Source organism: Pantherophis guttatus, chromosome 2 (assembly GCF_059756535.1).
Source record: "Pantherophis guttatus breed Tessera chromosome 2, ASM5975653v1, whole genome shotgun sequence".
Taxonomy (NCBI): domain Eukaryota; kingdom Metazoa; phylum Chordata; class Lepidosauria; order Squamata; family Colubridae; genus Pantherophis; species Pantherophis guttatus.
The window spans coordinates 265858140-265874515 of NC_142064.1; the positions used below are offsets into that span (position 1 = coordinate 265858140).

Consider the following 16376-nt stretch of genomic DNA (forward strand, 5'->3'; position numbering starts at 1 on the left):
GTTGGAATAAAATGCCCTGTGGAGAGTTTATCTTTATATTCTGTTCATCCAGTCCTGCTTCCTCTAGTTATTCCATAGCCATCTTCCCTTTCCAATTTTCAGTTTTTCTCCAAATTCTGTCTGTTTAAGGCACAGAATTTCTCTGTGACTTTTCACCTTCACTTTCATGGCATTCCCTTTCTGTAAAACCAACAAGCATGGTATGTAAATTGGCATTGTCATATGACATCATGCTTAACCATTGGGCTCCTTACTGAGACAGATGCCAGTTCCAATTGCAGTCAGTAAGTGAAGACTACTTGAATTAGGATGTCACCAGAGTGGTTGTGAAAGTGCAGGAAAAGGAGTTGCAGCAATTGCAATTCAGATTAAAATGGTTGCATTATCTCAGAATCAAGGTCCTCATTTGTGACCTTCCCGGCTAATTTTTGACAAGCAAAATCAGTGGAGATGTCAGCAGGAAGTTGGAAGTCACAGTCATGTAAAATTGCCTTTAATAACCCACACCGATTTGAATAATAAATGCAGAGGAAGAGAAGAAAGTTGGCATTTTGATATGACATCATGTTTAATAATTGGGCTACTTACTGACACAGTTGCCAGTCCCAATTGCAGTCAGTAAGTGGGCAAAATTAGAACATCAAATCTCGTAGAAGGTTTAGATATCATTTCATCAAGTAAAAACCCACACCTCTAAAGTTAGCTTAGACGGTTCGACTGTAACCATTTTGGGATAATTTTCAGGCTAAAAACACATGGATTTTCCACATACATAGTTATAGGTGTGTGTATTTGTATTTCTCTCTGTGTGCATATATTTACAACTGTACAATCTATCCCCAGCATTCCCAGATATATTTAATGATAAGCCTTTCCGCTGCTAAGAATTTGTGAATCACCAAAGTGAAAAAGATAATTTCATGACTGAATGGATATTTGAACTTGGACACAAATGTGTCAAATAAATCATAACTAATGTAAGAGATTATTCTTTATTGTGGCATGTTTGCTTCTTGTAATGTATACTTTTTTCTTTTTTCACATCTTTTCAGTCACAACTGCACCCTGCTAATACACCAGAAGACTCATATGGAGAGACACCCTTTGCATGTACTGACTGGGAAATGTTTCAGTAGGAATTCCCACCTGGTGACACACAAGAGGACTCATACTCTGGAGTAACCATATCAATGTCCAGAGTGTGGGAAAAGTTTCAGATGTAATTCCAAACTGGTATCACATCAGACGATTCACACGGGAAAGAAACTGTACGAGTGTCGAGTGTTGGAAATTTTTCAGTCATAATTCCACGCTGGTGACACACCAGAGAACTCACACAGGAGAGAAGCCGTATAAATGTCCTGAGTGTGGGAAAAGTTTCAGTCATATTTCCAGTCTGATAAGACACCAGAGGATTCACACGGGAGAAAAACCATATGAATGTTCAGAATGTGGGAAATGTTTCAGTAATAATTCCGACCAGGTGACACACCAAAAGACTCACACACAGAACAAACCACACGTGTGTCCAGAATTCCGGCCTAATGAGACACCAAAGGACTCATTCCCAGGACAAATTATATCAACGTCCAGAGTGTAATAAAAGTTTCAGTCATAATTCTAGCCTTGTGAAACACCAGAGGACTCACACAGAGGACAAACTGTATGAGTGTGCAGAATGTGGGAAATGTTTCAGTAAGAATTCCAACCTGGTGACACACCAGAGGACTCACACAGGAGAGAAACCGTATGTGTGTCCAGAATGTGGGAAAAGTTTCAGTCATATTTCCAGTCTGATAAGACACCGGAGGACTCACACAGGAGAAAAACCATATGAATGTTCAGAATGTGGGAAATGTTTCAGTAATAATTCTGACCTGGTGAGACACCAGAGGACTCACACAGAGGACAAACTGTATGAGTGTGCAGAATGTGGGAAATGTTTCAGTAAGAATTCCAACCTGGTGACACACCAGAGGACTCACACAGGAGAGAAACCGTATATATGTACAGAATGTGGGGAAAGTTTCAATCATATTTCCAGTCTGATAAGACACCAGAGGATTCACACAGGAGAAAAACCGTATGAATGTTCAGAATGTGGGAAATGTTTCAGTAATAATTCCGACCTGGTGAGACACCAGAGGACTCACACAGAGAAGAAACTGTACGAGTGTGCAGATTGTGGGAAAAGTTTCAGTCACAATTCCAACCTTGTGAAACACCAGAGGACTCACACAGGAGAGAAATACTATGAATGTCCAGAATGTGGGAAATGTTTCAGTAAGAATTCCAACCTGGTGGCACACCAGAAGACTCACACAGGAGAGAAACCATATGTGTGTCCAGAATGTGGGAAAAGTTTCAGTCGTATTTCCAGTGTGATAAGACATGAGAGGACTCACACGGGAGAAAAACCGTATGAATGTCCTGAGTGTGGGAAAAGTTTCAGTCGTATTTCCAGTGTGATAAGACACCAGAGGATTCACACATGAGAAAAACCGTATGAATTCAGAATGTGCGAAATGTTTCTGTAATAATTCTGATCTGGTGACATACCAGAGGACTCACACAGAGGACAAACTGTATGAGTGTCCAGATTGTGGCAAAAGTTTCAGTCAGAATTCTGGCATCCCTGGGCCGCATGATTGTGTTGTGGAAGCAGCCATCATTTTCATTGTGCCTGGAATTCATGGTGACAGCAGGGATCAAACATGCCGTCAGTAATGAGTCCCTTCATGCCCACAAGAGATTTAAATCCAGCCCACCTTGAATTTTTTGACTCATATCTAATTCCAAATTGCTTTTTTCCAAGTTCAACCAACTTTTATATTTCTAATAATAATACACATATTAAGTTGCAGTCAGTCATTGTTCAGTTATTCCATGTTTTCTCTTATTGCTTTTATTTTATGATATAAAAGTGTATACACTGTTTCCCTTTTCTCTTATTTCTATCTCTTATTCTAACTTTTAATCATGTCACCCTATATTAAAAGACGTTTTCTTTCTGTCCTACCTACCTTCTAGTTGTGTCACCTACCTAAAAAAACAAAAGAGAGAAAAAGAAAAGCAAATCAGAACAACAACAAAAAAGAAAAATCATTTATCCATCGTCTCTTGCCCACTTCAGTACTTTAATTGCTCTGCTTTTTTTGTTTGCCTCCCATATTCCTCCCTTGGATCTTTATCTCAGTCTGCATCTACTTCTTGACAGTTCAATCTAGGTTTTTCTCCCACCTCTACTCTCTTCCATTGCCTAATTTCCAAAATTTTTACCCAGGCCCCTATCTCCCTTTCAAAAGTATCTTCCTGTATCTCCAATTCTCTTTTCAACTCTCTTAATATATTTTCCCCCTGATTTAATTCATCTGTTACTGTTATTTCCATTGTTATCTCGTTAACTTCTTTTGTTCTCTGGTTCTTCGGCGCAATCATTTCCTCCATTTCTTCTGTTGGCTCCTCCCTTTCCTGGGCATCTTGGTCTTCACTCATCATCCCTCGTATAGTATTTTCCATTTTTTCCGTAATCTCCTTAAATCCTTTCTCCATGATGTCCTTTGTGTTTTGAAAAAGTAATGCCATCTCCTTCAAAGTTCCACTCATTTGTTCCACTCATTTTTGTTTTTTTTTATTTTTTACACAAACATAGAATGTATTTTTTCTGAGTGTTGGCCATTTCACAAATTTAAACAATTTATATATTTCCCTTTTTGCCTTAGTATTTATTCTAACTCTTTTTTTTAGACCAATATTACCCTTCATCCTAACCACTAATCTTAACGAAATTCAATTTTTCCATTCATCTCTATTTTAAACCCCTTCAATTTCAAATCTCACCACATAATGTAATTCCTAATATTTCCTTATATTCCCTTGATATAATCACTATTTTCAATTATCAATTATTTCAACATAATAAGAATCCAGCATCTTAATAAAAGTCAATTAATTATGTAGTATTACAATCATGTATTTCTTATAAAAATAATAAACCAAATTGTTTTATACATTTCTTTAAATCTTATTTCAAATGATACAATCCATCATCTTAATAAAAATCAGTTAATTACATAACTGATATATCTTTCTCTTTATATAATAATAATAAATCAAATTGCTTTTCCTGAATCTTGTCTCTAATTTTCAATTACTTTGTCAAACATACATATTTGTATCTCTTGAAACAACATCTTAATCATTTCTATTTTCACCACAACCTAGTTAATTCATACTTTGAACTATTTTCTTTTTTAAAGATATTCCAGTTGTTAAGAGTTTTCCTTAAGTTTAAAAATATTCCAGCTGTTAGTTCCAACAGTGCAATTTAAAATCTCATTTATTTAAACATTCATATTCTAAAACTTATTTCAATTCATTCATATATCCATATAATTTTCCATTATTTTATATTACTTAATTAATATCACAATCTCATCTTTTTCTAACAATCTTACTTCAATTCATATTTCAATTCTAAGTGTATACAACATATAGCTCTTCATTTCTTTTTCCCTTTTTTATTTTTTTATTTTTCTTTCCCCTCCCCCTTTTTTTTTGTGCTTTAAAATCCTGAACGCTCCTGTTTTGCCCGCTATTTCCTGTTATTTTCCATCTCTTTTCCCTTTTTCTTATTTCTGCACTGTTAGTCCCAGTGTAATCATTTTGTATTTTAAAATCCTGGACAATTCTATTTTGCCCTGTATTTCCCATAGTTTTTCATCCCTTTTCCCTCTTTCTTGTTTTCCCACTGTTAATCTCATTGTAATCTTTTAAATTTTTTATATTCTTTCTCTTCCACCCTTTCTTGTCTCTTTGTCTCTTTCCACCCTTTCTGTTTTTTTCCATTGTTAATCCCAATGTACTCTTAACTTTCTCCTTTTTATTTTTACTACCCACATGATCATTTAATTTTTCGTAGTCAGTCTTGTTGTCTTTATCTTCCTCTTTATTTTCTATTTCTATTCCAAAACAAAAGTTCAGCGTTGTAATGATCTTATTTCTCCTGAAGATGTCTCTCTACAATCCACAATTCCAATCAGCAGCCTGAAAAAGTATCCATTTTGTTTGTAATCCACATTAAGAATCTTTGCTAATTTTTTCCCTTTTCTTCTTTTTATCTTTATATTCGCCAAATCAATTTAAATCTCAATCCAAATTACTAAATCCGTTTTTCTGCTCCTTTTTTTTTGTACAAAACTTCTATTACAGGGCTTAATTTTCAGTTTCTCTTTTAGTTTTCTCCAACATTCAGAAAGGGTCTGCTTACTTTCTTTCCAATCCTCTGCACATTTGTGGGATTCTATTTCTTCTGCTTTTTAAAGTTCTCTAAATATTGACAAAAAGTCAATTTTCTTTTTGGGTTTTGTCCCTTTAAATTACCGCTTTAATCTTCTTCCTTCCTTTCCCCCATGCCCATTAGCCGCTGTTATATAACAAAAATTCAACTTTTGTCCACCCGTCCAAGAACTATTTATTCAATCCTTAAGTTGCTCTTCAAGGAGTGCACTAATCACAGTTCTTTATATCCATAGGTAATAATAATAATAATAATAATAATAATAATAATAATAATAATAATAATTATTATTATTATTATTATTATTATTATTATTATTATTATTATTATTTTATTTCTATACCGCCCTTCTCCCGAAGGACTTAGGGCGGTGTACAGCCTATTTAAAAACACAAGACAAAACAGCGATTAAAATTTAAAATAATTAAATAGATTTGGCTCAAATTTAAAACCCCAGAAATTTAAATACCCCAATTTAAAACTATTATGTTGATAGCCCGGCCTGGCGGAACAACAGGATCTTCAGTGCGCAGCAAAACACCCGGAGGTCGGAGATCTTACATATTTCTGGGGGCAATTCGTTCCACAGGGCTGGGGCTCCCACAGAGAAGGCCCTCTCCCTGGGTGTCGCGAGCCGACATAACTTGGCCGATGGCACCCGGAGGAGACCCTCTCTGTGGAAGCGAACTGGTCGGTGGGAGGCTATTGGTGGCAGAAGATGGTCTCGAAGGTACCCGGGTCCTATGCCATGGAGCGCTTTAAAGGTGGTAACCAGCCGCACCCGGAAGACCACTGGGAGCCAGTGCAGCTCGCGCAGGAGGGGTGTCACGTGGGCACAACGAGTTGCGCCCATAACCACCCGCGCGGCCGCATTCTGGACCAGTTGGAGCCTCCGAGTGCTCTTCAAGGGGAGCCCCATGTAGAGAGCATTACAATAGTCCAACCAGGAAGTAACAAGGGCATGAGTGACCCTGCGCAGGGCGTCCCGGTCCAGAAAGGGCTGCAACTAGCGAATCAGGCGAACCTGATAAAAGGCCCCCCTGGCCACAGCCGTCATATGCTCTTCTAAAGACAGCCGTGCGTCCAGGAGGACACCCAGATTGCGAGCCCTCTCCGTGGGGGGCAAAAATTCACCCCCAATAATCAGCGATGGCACCTGCTGACTATATCGGGGCACCGACAGCCACAGCCACTCGGTCTTGGAGGGGTTGAGTCTGAGCCTGTTCCTCCCCATTCAGACCCGCACGGCCTCCAGGCAGCGAGACATCACATCAAGGGCATTATTGGGGTGGTCTGGGGTGGAGATGTACAGCTGAGTATCATCAGCGTACAGATGACACTTCACCCCAAAACCACGGATGATCTCACCCAGCGGCTTCACATAAATGTTGAACAGGAGGGGCGAGAGGACCAACCCTTGCGGCACTCCCCATGCGAGACGCCTCGAGGTCGACCTCTGTCCCCCTGCCAACACAAACTGCGAGCGGTTGGAGAGGAAGGAGGAGAACCACCGCAGAACGGTGCCCCCTATTCCTAACCCGCTCAATCGCTGCAGCATGATACCATGGTCGATGGTATCAAAAGCCGCTGAGAGATCTAATAGGACTAGGACAGAGGAGCAACCCCTGTCCCGAGCCCTCCAGAGATCATCCACCAACGCGACCAATGCCGTTTCTGTGCTCTACCCCTGCCTGAAGCCCGACTGGTACGGGTCTAGATAGACAGCTTCAGGTGCCGGGGAAGTTGTCGTGCCACATGCTCTCTCTTCGCCACAAAACGAAGGTTGGAGACTGGACGATAGTTGGCTAATTCAGCCGGGTCCAGGGAAGGCTTCTTGAGGAGGGGCCTCACTACCGCCTCTTTCAAGGCGGCAGGAAAGGCACCCTCACTCAGAGAAGCACCTATAATCCCCTGGAGCCAGCCTCGTGTAACCTCCCGGGAGGCCAGTACCAACCAGGAGGGACACGGGTCCAATAAACACGTGGCGGCACTAATCTTACCCAGAACCCTGTCCACATCCTCAGGAGTCACAGGATCAAACTCCTCCCAGATAACATTCTCAAGACCTGCCCTCATCTCTTCCCGTGGACTCATCCAATCGGAGTCCAAGCCATCCCGAATCCGAGCGACTTTATCGTGCAGGAATTGCACAAAATCCTCAGCACGACCCTGCAAGGGATCTTCCTGCACTCCCCCCCCGAAGAAGGGAGTGGGTCACCCTAAACAGGGCGGCTGGGCAGTTCTCTGCAGATGCGATAAGAGCGGAAAAATGGTTAGATTTCGCCGCTTTTATCGCCACTAGGTAGGTCTTGATATAAGACCTCACCTGTGTCCGGTCGGAATCGGATTGACTAGTCCTCCAAATGCTCTCTAGGCATCTTTTCCGACGCTTCATCTCTCTCAGCTCCTCAGAGAACCAAGGAGCCAATTGAGATCGGCATCGGGTCAGAGGCCGCAAAGGCACGACGCGGTCCAAAGCTCCAGCGGCTGCCCTTTCCCAGGCGGCCACCAGCTCTTCAGTCGAGTCGTGTGTTAGAGTCTCAGGAAACGGCCCAAGCTCCGTCAGGAACCTTTCGGGATCCATCAGGCGCCTGGGACGGAACCATCTGGTCGGTTCCATCTCCCTGCGGCGGGGGCAGGTGGTAGGAAAGTCTAATTGAAGGAGTGAATGATCTGTCCATGACAAGGGTTTGATATCTAGGTCCCCTCTACCAAGATCATTCAACCACTGACCAGAGACAAAAATCAAGTCCAGAGTGTGTCCCCCTATGTGAGTGGGGCCTTGAACTAACTGGGTCAGGTCCATGGCCGTCATGGAAGCCATGAACTCCCGAGCCACCTCTGACGCCTCACCCGCGGATGGAAGGTTGAAATCCCCCATGACAATAAGTCCAGTGGTATCAACTGCCACCCCGGCAATGACATCGAGTAGCTCGGGCAGGGTCGCTGCCATGTGGCAGGGAGCCAGGTACGTAGTCAGCAAACCCATCTGCACCCCACGGCCCCACTTCACACAAAGGGACTCACATCCGGCTATCTGAGGAATAGTGGTCTCCCTCGGACAAAGACCTTCCCTAATAATCACCGCCACTCCCCCACCCCTCCCCTGGGCCCTTGGCTGATGAAATGCACGGAAACCTGGCGGGCACATCTTGACGAGGGGGACCCCCCCTTGGCCCAACCAGGTCTCCGTAATACCTGCCAGGCCTGCATCCCCCTCCAAAATAAGATCACAAATGAGGGGGGCTTTATTAACCACCGACCTGGCATTACACAACATCAGCCGCGGATCCTGGGCCTGAGGCTCTACACAGCCCAGGACACGAGTCACGCATTGGGGGCTGGAGTGCGCAATCGCTCGGAGACCGCGCGTGTGCACCCCCGACACTTGATATGACCCCCTGCGCCCGTCATACCTGCCCCTCCCACTCATTATTTCAATTACACAGCCCTTCCTGTCGTCCCCCTGCTCCCCGGTTAAATTTCCTTTCGCAACCCCTCTGCTGCAGCTAATCGACCCATCTTCCCGCGCAGTCGCTATCTGGACCCCCCCCCAGGTCCGCTTTTACAACCCCCTCCCGCCCTCCCGGGTCCCCTTAAAATTTTCCTTAAAAATTTGGCTAAAAAACCCCTCAACCCCCTCTTCGCTACATGCCATCTCTCGGGGTTCCAAAGCCGTCATCAAGATAGGCCCTCGATTACGTGGAGGGCCAGGCCTGCGAGAGGGGGGAGTCTCGCAGCACAAGAAGGTCGGCTTTTTGGAGCATCAACCGAACCAAAGATGGGAAAAGAAAGGCCAGTCCGGGAGTCTATCATAGTCCAAGGGATAACTGAGCATAAAAGGTCACAAAATATCCATTTATTAAACAATCAGTACTATTTAAATAATCCTAGAGGTTATCAATGGCTCTTTACATCCCCTTTACAGGTTCAATCTTCTAGGATAACATTCAGGGGTCCCTTTAAGTAGTCATAGGGTAGTTAGGAATAATCCGGTAATTATTTTCCCAGTTCTTTATGTAAGTATTCCCAGAGTTGTGAATTTTCCTTTCATCAGCAGGTGGCGATCTCAACTTAAATTTCAGTATTGCCTCTAGGCAATCGTCATTTTACTTGTAAATCAATTATAAAAGCAGAATACCTTTTGTAAGTAAATGTGCTGTTCTCTAACAGCCTGACAGTCACTTCTTTTGCAATGCATGGTTTATTTTGATATCTTTCCAGAGACAGACAGAATGTGGCCAAATTTCCTTAGTTATTATCTGGGGGTGGGGGAGGGAGAGGGAGGGAGGGAGAGGAAGGAAGGACGGAAGAGGAAGGAATTTTTGGATTTCACCACTGGTTTCTATGGATGAATGGTGGGGGAGGGAAATGCGCGACACTCCAGGATGGAGAGTGGGGGGTGGCGGAGGGAAACTCAAAGTGTTGGAGGCTTCAGAAGGGGCAAAATGTGCTTTAAAATGTACAGCTCCTGGTTCTAATAGTGAGTGACGTCAAGTTAGCCACACCTATCCGTTCACATGACCACCAAGCCACGTCCACAGAACTGGTAGCAAACATTTCACCCCTGTTCAAGTGGCCCTTTGAGTGTTTAAGGTTGCAGAACCCTGTCCCATACGATTTCAAAAAATGGCTGTCCAATCCAGTCTCTTGAAAGCCTCCACTGATGGAGCACCCTGAGCTCCTGAAGGGAAGCCATTCCACTGATCAATTGTTCCCACTATCAGGAAACTTTTCCTTAGCTCTAGGTTGCTTGTCTCCTCAATTAGTTCCCATCCATTGTTTCTTGTCTCACCTTCTGCTGCTTTGGAAAATAGGTTGAACCCCTTTTTCTTTGTGGTAGCCCCTCAAATATTGGAACACTGCTATCATCTCACTACCATATCATTTTATTTTAATCTGAATTTTAGATCTTTTGTCCACACATTCTCCCATTGTTTAAGCATTATTTTATATGGAAAACATGCCTTTAAAGCAGGGGTGTCAAACTCAAGGCCCAGGGGTTGGATTAGGCCCACGGGGTGCTTATATCTGGCCCACAGAGCTGCCCTCGAAACAGCGGACTGGCCCTCGGGGCCTCTGCCAATGAAAACAGACCTTGCGAGGGCCGTGAGTGGGTCCACCCTAAGGCTGTTTTTGTTGGCAGAGAGTTGTAGGAGGCCATCGTAGCTGAAAACAGAGCTCAGGAGCCCATTTTCTCTGGCAGAGCGCTTGGGCCACCACAGGCGCCCCTGACACGAGTGACATTGTGCTTGCCCACCTAGTCCACGTCCGCTCTGCCCCCACCGAGATCAAACACAACCCTGGTGCGGCCATCAATGAAATCGAGTTTGACACTCCTGCCTTATACCGTTCCAGACAATTGGCTGCCCAATCTCCTCTTAAAAACCTCCACTGATGGAGCACCCACAACTTCTAGAGCAGGGATGTCAGACCTGCCGGCCAGATGTAACCACCCCGTGGCAATTGTTTAAGGTTTCCCCTACAAACAAGACCTTTATCAACTTTTATGATGCAGCACCTGCCTAATCTTGTGAATAGGGGAAAGCATCACTCTTCAAGCTTCCCTCAGTTGCAAATATAGTTTTGGAGAGTTATCCTGCACCCCAAGAGAAAGAACTGGATGGAATAGTCTTCACGGATCCTCAAGGGAGGTGTACTTTGTCTCTGCCTGATGGCACATTGTGTTCTCTCCACGGATGATTTCCTTGGTTCAGTTCCTGCAAAAGAATCTCCTGGCTGAGTTGAAGTGACAATGGGGGCATCCCTACCAGACCCCAAAGGACAGAAGGGCTTGACTCAAGAGCCTTCCATTCAACAGCTTCACTGTTACAGCTTCAATCATTTGCCAAGGCAGCTTTCCAAGACTTATCCTGCACGCCCCCAGATGTAAAAATTGGCTGGAACAATCTTCACCAGCCCCCAAGGGAGGTGCACTTTCAGGTTGGATATTATAGTTATTCCCCTCCTTGGACTAAGGTGACCAGATGTCCCGCTTTTGGCGGGACAGTCCCGATTTTGAACAATTTGTCCCGTGTCCTGCGGCGTTTTAAAAAAGTTCTGATTTTTGGACTGCGGACCTACCCTGTCCTGTAGGGACAGGGGAAGACTCAAAACAGAAGTGGGGTGAGAGGATATTGAATGGAGAGCCCCCTTCTTTCCTTACTTTCCTCCCTCCGCGGGAAACCTGAAGCCACCCTCTCCCTGGCCCAAAGTGAGCAAAGAAAATGAAAAGTTTCACCCTTAGCAAACCTGCGCAAGGATATTCTCTTCCACATCCATGGTGATGTGACTTGCAAAGGACAAGGAAGGGGAGGAGAGGGAAGGGCGGGCCGGAACTACTTCCCTAATGTCGGTGTCTATTTAACTTGCAATGTTCTGTGGCGTGCACTTCGCTCTTGTTGCAAATGTTTGTAAGTCGATCGCTCTATTGCTAACAGCAATTTTTTTTGTACTATGTTATTGAATTAACCCCTTCATACTGTAATTCTAGTAATTTTTTTGCATTAATTAGTATAAATATAAAACCAATCATTTAATATAGATTAGATCCCATTACTACGGTACCAATAACTTAGTAAAATAGTTGGACCACCTGTAAGGTCTCAACCCTTTACCTAAGTTAATTCATCAGAAGTAACCATAGCTGCTGATTCTGTATTAGAGTCTCAAATGAAAACCAAGACTTTACCATTCACCTTTAATGAAGACATATTAGCATTACAAAAATTCTTTAATTTTCCATTTTTCTCTAATGAAACAAATGGACAGTTTGTATGTTAAAATTTAGGAAATGTGAGAACAATAGAGTTTACTCCTGATGGGATAGAATCGTTCAAAAACAACCCAGCCTTAGACACACAAATACTATAAATAGGTTTATGGTAACTTCCCACTGCCTTGCATATAAAATGCAATCTTCTGAAGGCTGATCTTAATACACAAATGCATTTGAATGAAAACTTTGCAGAAGCCTGCCTCATTAATAAACTGCAGTCTTAAATACAAAACATTCTTCCAGCTACTCATTATCCATTCATATTTAGATCCTTAAATGATGTCTCAGAAATATAAGCAACAATGCTAAAAGATGGCATGCTATTGCCCTAAATATATGCAAGATAGATTACAATGATGTACATACTAGAATTTATTTAAGAATTTATTCCTTGAAGAGGTTATTCCTAAATGTTTAAAGTTTATTCAAGTTCCTTGAAGAGGTAAATTCCTAAATTTACTCATGCTACTGTAACTTCCAAAAATATTTCTCTAACATATTAGTATTAAGATTATTTTAAATGGTAAAATAAGACTATGCAAGCAGAAGCAAATGGCTTAATTCAGTCATAAGAAAGGGCCCTTGGTGCTGTGTGAGCTTGGTTGTTTTCTTGCAGATGATACATTACCCAATGAAATATGGGTCATATGTTACCTAGTTGAGGTAATGAAGAGTCTACCAAAAAAAACCCCAAATTCATAGAGCACCAAGGACCCCTCATTTCAAACCTGAGCTACAAATATTCTTTATCAGTCATAATGATCAGTGTTCTTCTCATGTACTTCTTTAGTTACCACTGCCTATTTCTGTTACAGTTACCTGTCTAAAGGAAAATTACCTACATGTATGGTTTTGAAACAATCTTATGCTTTTTAATAAAAGGTAAAAGTAAAATGTTGGAAAAAATAAAAAATATTTTGCAAAAAAAATAAATTTAAAAAAAGAAACAACACCCCCCCTCCCCCCGTCAATAGTGTCCCTCTTGACCAATGTTAAAATCTGGTCACCTTATATTATAGTCATTCCCCTCCCTAGGACGCTTTCCTTTGGTTTAGTTGGAGCAAGAGGGGAAATGACTGTGTCCTCTTGGGAGACCTGAAAGAAAAGGCACAGCGTAGATCGTCATGGACAAAAGCTATTCCTGTGCTCGGTGGGAGTCCAATAAGACTTGATAGCACCGAAGGAAGGACGGAATCCAGGAAAGCTTCTTCCAAACTTTCAACGTTATGTCGCTAGATGGCGCTCTACAAAGAAGCAACAATCGCGCCTTAGAAAGCAGAGAATAAGAGAACAGCAGCGGCATCGCTAGTATTGATATGACACCGGAGGGAGAGAGGCCGAGCTGGAGCGAATGGGAACAATAGATTATTAGATTGCTAGAGAGGAGGAGGAGAGAGGAAGTTCCTCTTCCGGGTCACCCACGGGAGGAGGACGGAGGCGTCGGCGGAGCCTCTTGTGCTGCTCGGAGGGCGGAAGCGGCTCCTGGGAGGTGAGTGGAGGGAAGGTCGGAGGAGAAGCCTTTTGGGTTCCTGCAGGGCCTGGAAGCAGCGAAGGGACAGGAATGAAACATGAGGGCTGCTCCTGCTGCAGATTCTTTCTCTCCCCCAAATTCTTTTATTATCCTTTTTCTCCAGGATATAAAGTTGCTGCCTGTGATTTTCTGCTGGGAGATTTTAAGAAATCTTTATATATATATATATATGAATGAAATATAAAGCCTTGTGGTTTTATTGACATGTCGTTTTCCTGGCAAGTGAGGAGTTTCATGGGCAAAAGGGATTTTTTCACCCTTTCCTCTCTCAGTGTCCCCACCTTTTAAAAAACAGATTAAAGCATTTGAGCGAATTCCCTCCTGAGTCCTTTTGCAGACTGAAATACACATAATTGTTCACATGAATAAGTTCTTAGGAGTTTATTTCTGTGTCAATAGGAACCCCCGTTCAGTGCATTCGGACAGTATTCAGACCCCTTTCACTTCTGTCAACTTTGTTATTTTGCCCTTGTTGAAATTCATTTTCTTTCATTTCTCATCTACATCAATAATGACAAAGTGAAAACAGAAGTCAGAACTGTGGCTGGGCCCCTCTAGGACATTCAGAGTTGTCCCTAAGCCACTCCTATGTTGTCTTGGCTGTGTCCCTTGTCATGTTGAGAAGTGAACCTTCGGCTCAATGTGAGGTCCTGAGCGCTGTGGAACAGGTTTTCATTGAGGATATCCCTGTACTTTGCTCCATTCAGCTTTGCTCCACTCAACTCTGCCCCATCTCCACACAGGATCTCTGAAGCTCAGTCAGAGTAACCATCGGGTTCTTGGTCCCCTCTCTTACTAAGGCCCTTCTACCCCAATTGCTCAGTTTGACCGGACGACCAGCTCTTGGAAGAGTCCTGGTTGTGCCAAACGTTCTTCTCCATTTGAGAATTACGGAGGCCACTGTGCCCTTAGGAACCTTTGGTGCAGCAGAAATTTTATGGTAGCCTTCCCCAGAACAGTGCCTTGCAATAATCCTGTCTCTGAACTCTGCAGGCAGTTCCTTTGGCCTCATGGCTATTGTTCTGCTACAGTATGCATTGTCAGCTGAGAGGCCTTCTTTGGAGAGTATGTGCCTTTCCAAATCATGTCCAATCACTTTAATTTACCACAGGTAGACTCCAATCAAGATATAGAAACATGTCAGCACAATCAAGGTAAATGGGAGGCACCTGAGCTAAATTTCAAGTGCTGTTGCAAAGGGTCTGAATACTTATGCCATTGTGATATTTCAGTTTTTTCCTTTTAATAAATTGACAGACATTTTTACTTTGTCATTATGGGGTACACTATGTAGATTAAGGAGGGGAATAAATGAAGTTCAACAGCTGTAGAATCAAGCTGCAGCATGAGAAAATTGACAAAAGTAAAGGGGGTTTGAATACTTTCTGAATGCACTGTATTTAGAAAGATAAGAACATTTCAGGTTAAGTGACAGGCCTGGGATGTCTTGGCCAAAATGCCTGCAGAGCATTTTGAGGAAGAGAGACTGGTGTGCACAAGAGGCAGGTTGGTTGAGCTCCAAAGTGGCTTCTGTTGTTGGAATAAAATGCCCTCTGGAGAGTTTATCTGTATATTCTGTTCACCCAGTCCGGCTTCCTCTAGTTATGCCATTACCATCTTCCCTTTCCAATTTTCAGTTTTTCTCCAAATTCTGTCTGTTTAAGGCACAGAATTTCTCTGTGACTTTCCACCTTCACTTTCATGGCATTCCCTTTCTGTAAAGCCAACAAGCATGATAGGTAAATTGGCATTGTCATATCCGGCTGGAGGGCCCGCGGGGGAGGGACTTCTCTGTGGCCACCCCAGTTCTCTGGAACCAGTTACCTCCTGAGGTCCGGACCATCCCCACCCTATTGGCCTTCCAAAAAGCGGTGAAGACCTGGCTTTTCAGGCAGGCCTGGGGCGGTTGATCTCGCTTTGCGATCTGGCAAGATCCGGCCATGAATGGTGTGAATGCGTTTTAAGGTTTTTAATTGTTTTTTAATTTGTAAATGTTTTTAGAATGGCTTTTGTTAAATGTATTGTGAGCGGCCTTGAGTCTTCGGAGATGGGCGGCACATAAATTTAAAAAATAAAATAAATAAAATAAATAAATATGTCATCATGCTTAAAGATTGGGCTCCTTACTGACACTGATGCCAGTCCCAATTGCAGTCAGTAAGTGAACACTACTTGAATTAAGATGTCACCAGAGTGGTTGTGAAAGTGCAGGAAAAGGAGTTGCAGCAATTGCAATTCAGATTCCCAATGGTGGCAGTATCTCAGAATCAAGGTCCTCATTTGTGACCTTCCCGGCTAATTTTTGACAAGCAAAATCAGTGGAGATGTCAGCAGGAAGTTGGAAGTCACAGTCATGTAAAATTGCCTTTAATAACCCACACCGATTTGCATAATAAATGCAGAGGAAAAGAAGAAAGTTGGCATTTTGATATGATCTCATGTTTAATGATTGGACTACTTACTGACACAGATGCCAGTCCGAAATGCAGTCAGTAAGTGGGCAAAATTAGAACATCAAATCTTGTAGAGGGTTTAGGTATCATTTCATCAGGAAAAAACCCACCGTTAGTTCAGAAGCTTAAACTATAACCATTTTGGGATAATTTTCAGGCTAAAAACACATTTATTTCCACATACGTAGTTATAGGTGTGTGTGTTTGTATTTCTCGCTGTGTGCATATATTTACAACTGTACAATCTATCCCCAGCATTTCCAGATATATTTAATGATAAGCTTTTGCCCTGCTAAGAATTTGTGAATCAGTAAA

The 16376-nt window shown here is 42.8% G+C and overlaps 1 pseudogene across 1 annotated transcript in view; it reads left to right on the forward strand.

Moving 5' to 3' along the window:
• The first annotated feature begins 1408 nt into the window (after positions 1 to 1408).
• Positions 1409 to 16376, forward strand: part of LOC117659751 (uncharacterized) — a 33457-nt pseudogene continuing 18489 nt past the window's right edge. Inside the window, exon 1 of the transcript XR_015731772.1 lies at positions 1409 to 2503. The product of XR_015731772.1 is annotated as an uncharacterized LOC117659751 (transcript). The remainder of the gene's footprint in view (positions 2504 to 16376) is intronic.